This window comes from Agelaius tricolor, unplaced genomic scaffold, assembly GCF_023055355.1.
Source record: "Agelaius tricolor isolate 1412-34295 unplaced genomic scaffold, bAgeTri1.0.p SCAF_3, whole genome shotgun sequence".
NCBI classification, from domain to species: Eukaryota; Metazoa; Chordata; class Aves; order Passeriformes; family Icteridae; genus Agelaius; species Agelaius tricolor.
The window spans coordinates 51792231-51802453 of NW_027269263.1; positions in this window are offsets into that span (position 1 = coordinate 51792231).

Genomic DNA, 10223 nt, shown 5'->3' on the forward strand with positions numbered 1-10223 from the left:
GTACAACAAATTAAAAGAGACCAAAGCTCAATGCAAAACATGCAGATGCCATTTTAAATGCTTTGAACAATACTATGATTCCTGGACTTTTTGCAGCTTGAAGAAAACTGGTTATCTACTATATAATAACAAATGCTGAAACGACATTCATTTCTGTACACTTTATCATGATAAAACATTCCAAACACAGACTTACAGCTAAGAAAAACCAAATTCTCTCAGTGGAGAGAAGATACGGCCTTTTAAACTACAATTACGATTATCTTTAAGAGCCAAACAACATTACAAATTATCTACCTTTCATATATGATCCATTTTGTATTTTAAAGAACTCCTATTTGTTATTTACTGAATTTGGTCTGCTGATGAAAAATATAATTATGCCAAGAAGTTGCATAATTAGCTACAACTGTCTGTTCTTGTAATGTTCTCTACAATAGCAAAACATATATTAGTGGAAAAAATAAATTAACTGTAAAGTATTCAATGCTTGAAACATCAGCATTGACAAAACTGGCAATAAAAATTAGAACCATTCTACACTTCTCAAAACTGGATGGCCTGCTTTTTTTGTATAGGTGAGAGAGTTGTCACAACTGCCTAGTGCTAAAGTAATTTAAATAAATAAAAAAGACCCCACTGGATAAGTTAAAATAGATCCTAAAAAACTCATATTGGATATGCTCTCTGGATCACTGAATGATAGTGTTCTGCCTGCATCAGCAGAGACTACCAGTTGCAAGAAATGGTATAGACAATTACAGAAAAATGTGCTTAGAAAGACATTCTCTTTGTATCATATTTAATTAGTCATTGGTTTATGCCCTGAGGTATAAAGGCTTGAATTCCAATTATTTTATCCTACTTAATATTCACGGTTGTGATTATTCTCTGTCTTCAGATCAAATGGAATCTTTCTAGTATTTTACTGAGTTAATATGCATCTTCAGCCATCTGCCTTGTGTTGACTATTAACTTCTGATAATGAGTGCCATTGCTGAATTATGCACATGGTAACAAACCACTTTCATTTACTGCTCTTAGAAATGGCTGTAGCTTGAATGAATATCCCCTTTTCTTAAATTAAGAAATTACATAGGCAAAACCAACGTTACTTTTCTACCTTTATGAAGTTCCTTCTAATTATTTTGTAGCCATGTCTGAATGCAGTAGATTTTAACTTTTCTCCTGTTTAAGTGATTCCAGCAGATAGCCAGTTTCACTATTTGTGTCTTACCTTTTTTGTGTCTGTCACATTTTTTCCGAAATCCTAACCTTAGAACTGAATTTTTTACAAGTGGATATTCTCTGATTTATTCTGTGGTACTACAAAATTTTAAAGATTAGATTTCTCTCCCATCTTTGTGTTTTTCAACTTTTTTGTCTTTATCACTGGTAGGGGCTGATGAATCCTACAATCTGAAAGAGCCAAGGCTGCTGCACCTCTGTTCCCCCAGATCCAGCCAGGAGTGATGCTGAGCATGTTTTCCCAGTGACTGACAGGCAGGCACCCATGGTACACCGACACATGAACAGTTGACTGGCCACACAGACAGAGAAAAAACACTAAGCACTCACACAAGCATTGAACAGCACTAAAAGCCTCATCCTGGTCCCCTCTCTGGCTAATTAGAATAAAGGTTTATTAGCAGGAAATATAATATTTGTACAATGTGTGTGTACAACATGCCCAGTGATTTCTTTGTCAGTGTATCCCTGGATCCTTGCTCTTCTCAGTTGTCTCACTCTCAGATGCAAATGCCCATGTACAAATGAGTCTCAGAAGATTCCCCAAGTCCCAGAGCCTCAGGAGTTTTCCTGAACAAACCCTGGTGTTGCTAGTGCTGAGCTCCTGCTGTCTCCCTGTGAGTGACACACTCACCCTTCTGGCTCCTGGGTCACTTCCCTGTGCTCTGGATATTTGCAAGTGATCACACTGTGATGCACACACACCCTGATGTCTCCAGCTGCTGGCACCCCAAACACACAGGCCCTGTGATGGGTGGTTTCACTCAGACACAAATGAGCACCAGCAGAAAGAGCCCCTTCAGTTAGGACAACTTTTAGAAAGGGAGTTTAATGAAAAGACACATCAGACTACTGATATAGTGCAAGGGGTGCTGATGAAGGCTAGCCTGTGTTTACCCTTTATCTTTCTGTATTCCTGTGCTTGTTCATGCCAAAACCACTTAGATATCTCTCTTTCTCCACCATCGGTTCATCCCTGAAACATCCCACAATAAGTCCTGTACAATCTCAAAATGCTTTTCCCTGCCATCCCATTCTGTGTGAAAGCATTTTCCCCTGGCTCATGGGGCCCTGATGGCTCATGGAAATGGATTTGTAGATGGTGCAAGGTGTTTGGGCTCCCCCACCCTTCCCTTTGAATGTAGAGAGATGAGCTTTAACTTGCATAACCAACTAATCACTACTTCACATGGAGCTCTGCTTTCATGGAGCTGCCAGAAATGACACTGAAGTGTTTTTCTTAAATTCTTTCCATTATTTACAACATGTCAGTAAGCATAAATAAACTAATTAAATTCTGAAAATCTGCCAGTCAGAAATGGAGTTACTAATACATATAGACAGATTTAGACACAGATTCAAAACTGCTCTAATAATCAAGACATCTGATAAGTCATCCACCAGATAAATATGTTTCTATGGTGTATATTTTAGCTCAGATTAAATTTTATTAATGTGCATTAGACATCTATGTTTTAGTTCTGCTGCAACACGTAGACATTCTACCTCCAGATATTTAAAAAGATATGGTTTCAGGAGGCCTCCTCTAAACAGAGCAACAAGGAAACAGTACCAAACAAATTTTCCACAGTTTATTTTGCATTAATATGATAGCAATTGCCTTTTGTAATTTTTATATTTCTTTCAGGTAAATTTTCTATTTGTCATTTAATATTTTTGCTTGGTTTAAAAAGTATTATGAATATGTATAGCAGTAATTGACCTTATTTCACAAGACTTCAGTGGTCCACACTAGCTTCTTTAACTGGCAATCACTATGCCCTTTGGTAATAAAAAAATTTTGTTGGGAAATTTGGAACATCTGTAAGTATGTGAAAATGAATGAAAACAGGAAAGGAATTTGTTAAAAAAAAATCCCTTGTTTATATCCTAAGCATAACAGATGCTTGTTGCACCTAATCTACTGTAGGTATCAGATGTCACACTGAGTAGCCTAGCTTTTTTGGGGTTGATGGTTAGTGCTGTCAGAGCTGACTATTTTATAAAATGATGGGATTGTCAGAGTCTAAACTTAATTTTCCATGGTCTTGGAACAGACTGGTTATAAGATTGTAAAAAGAAATAGAAAACCCTATTCACACGCTGTGAAAGTTTCATTTCTTTTGTGATGTTAGAGATTATTTTCTAGGAAAAAAGAAAAGTCAGTGTTAGCCTGGAAAGTGGCTTTTCCTACAGCATTTCTTTGAAGTACTTCCTATAACACATCAGCTAATATATAATGTTCCAATTTTACTCTTGATCATGGCTTGTGGTCAAAATGATTAGCCTGAGAGGATTCCACTTACAGATGCAGTTAATGGCTAAAAAAATTGGGTTACCACTATGCAATATTATCTTTTATAACAATTCTTCCAGTCTAAAGGCTTACACTTACAGTACAGCACAGTGTCCACCGAAGACATTTCTTATTTCTGTTTATTTATTTGTAGTGAATAGTTAGCTCTTTTCTTGACACATATCATAAAATTTTAGTGCCAACAATCTTTGTATTGGTCATTCTTTACAGACCATAGGGCATTCTTCTGGAACACTTCAGTAGAAGTGTTTCTTCCGTAGAAATTTTCAGTTAGTGGCATAAGGAAGAGTTTTCTGGATTTACAACAATAGATTTTCCAATTTGAATTTTTAAATGTATTTTTTGAAAATGCTTTCCCCCTAGATTTTATTTATTGTTATTAGAGAGATCTAGTACTTGCTTGATTTCAGAACATGGGCATTTAACAACATTTTTATCAAGAGAAACTGTCATATGTTCTCCTAAATCTCCTCCCTATGCCATGACAAATTTATTCCCCTTAAAAAATTGTTAGTCTTGTATGTATCAAAATGAAGCAAAAATATGACTTTTGTCTTGTTCTCTTGTCTGTCATAAGTTTTAAACAGGTGGTATTTTGCCTTTGTCATCACTTGCTACAAAATATACCTCAAAATGATTGTCTAACAGATGGTTTCATTGAAATATGTGACTTTTCTAGTCACTGGTACATAAGTTGTAATGGAGGGAGAAGGGTTCTATACAAGAATTTAAAATTCCTCAGACTGAAACCTTCAAATGTCATATGAAAAATGACTGAAACCAATAATGTGCACAAATTGATTAGCGTCTTCAGTGACAAGTTTTTGGATCTATATGTCAATTTTCTTTGCCAAACATATTCTAAAAAGTAATATAGCAACATGCTAGAACATCCCAGATGATCCTTAGACTTACTAACATTATCTGTTGTGCTGTTAAAAGAGGTTTGTTTGCTCAGGCTTAGAAGATATTATTTGTACAGTTACTGTCAAAGCAAATAAGCTGGAAGAGATACACTGTCTGAAGAGTACTGGAGTGTGCAACTCATCTTTTTCTTCTTCTTTGAAACAGTTGTACATACCAAGTGTGCTTATTTCCTGTGATCTGATTTGTCAGATGGTATTTATTCATTGGGAAAGATGAAAGAAATGAAATAAAAACTAGAAAGATATGCTAACCAATTAATGGGGATAATAAAGATGATGATGAGAAAACCCAAAGATTTTTCTATGATGTTACACTTTTACATTAGTCTAAGTTATTTTTTAATGAGATCAGTGTCTTTAGAACTGAATTCTATGCAAGTGTTCAGTTGATCTCACTGGGAGAAGAGTGAACCCTGAGATGCTCAGAACAATGCCTTTGTGGTAAGGAGTTAGTGATATTTTTATAATTTCATTTGGAATTGGGCAGAGTCTAAGGAACAAAGAGAAAAGTATTTTATAGTACAAAACACAGTGACAAGTTGAGGAGAGGTGTTTTCAGCAATTCGATAAGAAACAACTCAAGATGGCACGAAGAGTCTGAGGTCTGCTTGTGTTTCTGTCAGGAACAGCTTTGTGTACCTATTGGGAAAGAGTAAGACAGTTGTTTAGTAGGAATCTTACAGGAACAAGTAGAAGTGGAGTGTCAGAAGAACTAAAGCTTGGTCTGAGAGTGATGTGACAAGCAGGAGAGTAAAATAGCCTGAGAAAAGAAAGAGAAATGAGGGTATAGCTATTAAGGGTTGAATGAGTATTAACTACAAGGGAAGCAAATGAAAAGACAGTAGAAAAAAGACAAAACCACGATGTCATTGAATAAAAAAATGCAATAAAAAGGCAGAAGCAGTGTTGTACTGAAGTATATGACAGGTAGACATCCTGAGATATTTTGGAGGAGCATAGCTTAAGGATGCATTCTGCTTTGTGTCAGACTGTTCTGCACAAAGGGGTTAGGGAACACCTTAGGGACAATGCAGCAGCTTCTCTTCTGCCTCACCTGCCAGGCCATGACTGACATATGGAGTCCAGACCAGGGAGGCAGCTGCAGCCCTCCCATGCCAGTGTGTGAGACAGGAGTGCCATGACAGAAAAATGTGAACCATGGATTAATGGGTGAATTTAAAGCTCTGGACCTGGGTATCAGTGAATGATTTAATTGCCATATACCTATCTCAAAAAAGAAATTGTGTAGGATGGTAAAAGTACTCATATATAGAATTTAAGATAGCTGTCCAGTGTGACATCTTGAATGGTAATATATCAGATCCTTTCATAAGTCAGAGTAGCAGACAATGTCTCCATTGCTTGACTTCTGGCTCTGAACCTGATGGAAAAGGCTGTGGTTGTTCCATTGCTGTGTTCTCCAGATGGGTGGCTACAGCTGGACTGTTGGAACACAATGGTGCCAGGAGCTCTTGGGAGAGTGCTAGCTGACACAAGTGATATAGAGGCTGTGCTAATGTTTAAGATAATTGCAGGGCTGTGCCTAGGCTCTGGAACTGTTGTGTTTACTTGGGAAGGTCTCTGATCCCAAGTTCATTCCAAGTTTGGGCACGAACATTGCATCATGGTGCTACCACACATCAGGCTCGGAAGCCTGCCTAGCAATTCTGGCAGCAATATTAATGTGCTGCTTGTGATTTTTATATCTTTCTTTTCAAGTACACTTGACTTTATTTCACCCTGAATTGTAACTGCAAGGATTTTCAGGGAAGATAGACATTGTCAGGGAAGAAAATGATGTTGAGCCTCAAGGGAGCACAATGAAACAGACACAGTGTGGGAAGGATCTGACCAGACTAGAGGGAGCAGTCAGTCCAAGAGAAAGTGCTCTGAGAGCCCAGGCTGTCACTTTATTAATATCACTTTATTAATACCTCAGAGAAACCAAACCAATGCTTCATCTTTTAGCAGTTTTGCTCTGACAACCATTTTCTTGGGCTCAGAAAGGCTGGTGCCACAGGAAATCCCCAGCACCAAACTAAATCTGCTCCTACTTTGTAGGTGAAAACATGAAAAACACCTAGCATATTGAAATATAAATGCTTTTTTAAAGATGTGTTGTTAGCTCCTGTAAAAGCTGTGAATTTTACCCAGTAGCTGGTGTTGAGGCATCTGAGAGCACCTTTGCTCCTATGCTTTGGGCCCCAGAGCTAGCTGAGCACAGTTGGTGAAGAGGGGAGAGGCTCCAGGTGCTGTTTGGGAGCCATGGGCAGGGCCAGCCCCTGGCCCACTGGAAACATTCCCAGGGGGATTTTTTTCTTTGTGCAAATATTGCTAGAGTTTCAACTTCTTTAATCAAAAGCAAAGAAGAAAGTGAAGGGAGACCTTCATGGAAGTGTAACCTGCACATGTGCCTGAAAGCTGAAAAGCTTTCTAAAATCTGTGATACTTTTATCAAATTCCAAAAATGTGAGTTTTAGTGTTTCTCTATTTAGTTAATGTGGTATTTCCTCTTTCTTATTGAATAAATGTAAGAAGTGATCCTTGGATTTAACATTAATAACTTGGCTACTCATAATAAAATGTTTTCTGTCACCCTCCATAAGGAAAGCATGTAAATTTACTCAGGGAGTGGGGATGTGCTGGTTGTGTTGAAGCATTTACCATTTCTTTTACTATTTTTTTTTTTTTTGTGAGTTTACTTCTATATTGATTATATGAGAAATGTTCTTTAGGAATTATACTCTAACAACATTTCGCTGTATCTTTTTTTAAACTTTATTTTCTTGATTTTGTTCCCTTAATCAGGTATAATAAGCCTGAACTATTTAACTTCTATGCCTAGTGAGTCTGTGGTGTCTCTGAGGCTGAAGCACAATGCATCAGAACAAGGCTTGTGAAATAGCTGTCAGTTTCTGATACTTCTTCATGTCTGCTGGCATCTGTAATCAGAGGACTCTGGGCTTAACCACTGTTTTAAATTAAAATATTAGGAACTGTAATAACAAAATTATATTTTGTTAAGCAATAACATTCATTTACATAAGTGTTAATTGCTTTATTTGTTCATCTTTCCCTCTTTTGTTGAGATGGCTTTTTCAGTGGTATGAATGATGCACTATAAATTTTCTAAGCTTCAAACTTAGACTTTCAAAAAAGAATTTTAAATAGAAGTAAATCAGAAACCCCAGTCATTCACCAGGCAGCATTTTCTTTGAGACTTGGAGAAGAAATACCAAAATTTTGCATAACTGTCTCCTGTAGCTGCACTGTTTTCAGACTACCTGTAAAACAAAGGATTTAATTCCTCTCCAAAGGAGAGGATGCTTAAGGAAAAATAACTGGAAAAGAACATAAAAGGGCACCCTGCCCCAGCATCCAGATCATTAATGAAGGCGTTAAACTGGACCAGGCCATGTATTGACCCGAAGTTGCAGGGGGATACAATATAAGAAAATAAAGGTAGTATAGAAAGCAATCTTACCCCCTAAGGAGTTGCAGCTGAGCCAATTATTAGAGATTGGGAACAGGCCTGATTTTAACAGACCACAGCTGTAGCCAATAAGAAGAGTGTTATAAAAGAGTGGATTGGGTGGTGCAGCCAACTGGAGTCAGTTGGCTACTGTGAGAAGAAGGAAGCACCAGTGCTTAGAGGAGCTGTTTATGAGAAACATAAGAAGGTACGACACTATAGCAATATGGAACCTTTCCAATAAAATGACAATAGAACTCTTGCACTATAATGACAACACAAAGTATATTGATATTTATGGTCTCCAACTAGATTTTGTGCTGCTTATCACCCCGCTCTGGGGCTGGTGGTGTGATCTGTGGCCTGTTCAGATAATTTTCAAACCACCTTGCTCTCTGCTTGTTTAGCCCATTCTTCATCAGCTTCTCTATGAAGCTCTTATGGGACTCTGTCAAAGGCCCTAGAGAAGACAAGGCAGACAGTATCCATTGCCCTCTTCTCATCTTCTGAGCCAATCCTTTTGTCACAGATGTTTATCAGTGCTGGAAAGTATTACTCCCCATTGGTGAATCTATGCTAACTACTGCTTTTGGTTTTTTTTCCTTCATGTACCTGAAATGTTCTTAATTGCTGATCTTCTCCACCAATTCTATCTCAGCATTTATGAAGAGCTCCTCTCACTGGCCTTGTTCTCAGTGAGATGACACAGGCTGCCAATCACCCTCCTGGCCACTCCAGCTGCCCAAACCTGCCCTGCTCCCTGGCTGGGGGCAGGAGAACAGGCATGGCTGGTGAGGCTCCTGCCCTGATGGATCCCCTGTCTGTGCAGATGCCTTCCCCAGGGAGCTGCTAACCCTTGCTGAGCCAGGACACAACTCTGCTTGGTGATTCTGCAAGGATTTCTGGAAAGAATTTTGTTGCGATGGTTTTAGACAAAAAATTTATTGCTAGTTTTTATTCTTTTCACTGTTTACTTCTCAAACTCTTGCTTGGCCTTCATAGTACTACTTTTTACATCCACACTGTCAAAATTTATTAGGCTTTTCATTTTCTTTGTCTGTACAACATTTAAAAAAATACTTTCTGGTTTCTAGTACTGTGTTTTGCTTTGCTGAATAGCCATCCTGGCTTTATATTTTCCTTTTCCAAATCTTTTTTAGCAGATGATATGCACTGTTTCTGTATGGTATCCTTCAGAAATTTTCATGCTGCCAGGAAGGCTTATGTATGTTACGTATGTCTTCTGGTTGCAGACAAGGCTTTCTCTGTGCTCTGAAGTAAAGCACAGTGGTAGTACATTGTTTGGTCTTTGTTGGTCCTGTTGTCATGTTGAAACTACATATAAATTCACATCAGGTTTGGAGAATGGTACAGCTTTAAGCTTTGCACTGCACGACTTTCCCTGCATTTTGCACATAATTCACTGACAAGATTATTGAATATTTCAGTTGTTTTTGCAATTCTTTGAGGAAATATCACACTAGTTTGAATCCCCTTAGGTAGAAAAGGAGCTGAATTTAACAACTCCAGAGTATGGATGAATTTTCTAACAATCAAGCTGTTGTATAAAGATGTGTAACAATTCCCTCTCTTTAAAATGAATGATCTTTATTGAATTCTTTAAAAAAAAAAAATTGACATTTTTTCCGGGAAAGGATTGTGGGTGGAGTGTACCTGGGAAAAAGATACTTTTGTAAAGCCCTGACCCAATACCTCAAGTGTGAAAAGTGACACTGTTTCCCATGCACTTGTGTGTTCATTGTTTCCCCTCGGCTTGCTCTAAATGGCTTTGTGCTTGTTGCGGTAGCCAATAGCTACTTCAAAGAGCCATTCCAACTCCTCTCAGGACACTGAACGTGGACTTTAGGATGGACATTAAACTCTGGGTTCTGGATTAATTGATGAAATGCAGACACCTAAAAATGAGGAATTTTTTTCCCACCAATTTTAAAGGTTAAGTCTTAGACTGTTTAGTTTTAAACTCCACTTTAGTCAAGAAGTAATTGAAGGATATTGTTATCCCTGGGCAAACATTACTCAACTCCATTAAGAATATTTTTAACAAGTTTTCACACTCAGATGTTTTAATTTATGTAATGTGACTTCTATAGAATTTGAATCAGAATGGTGACAGTAAGTATTGTTTACCTTCCTCATTATTGTGATATATTTGGCATTGCTAATGGCAACAGTTAAATAAAAAATGGGTTTCTAAGATCTCAGAAATTCATATTAGGCCATATTAACTGGCTGTCATCTC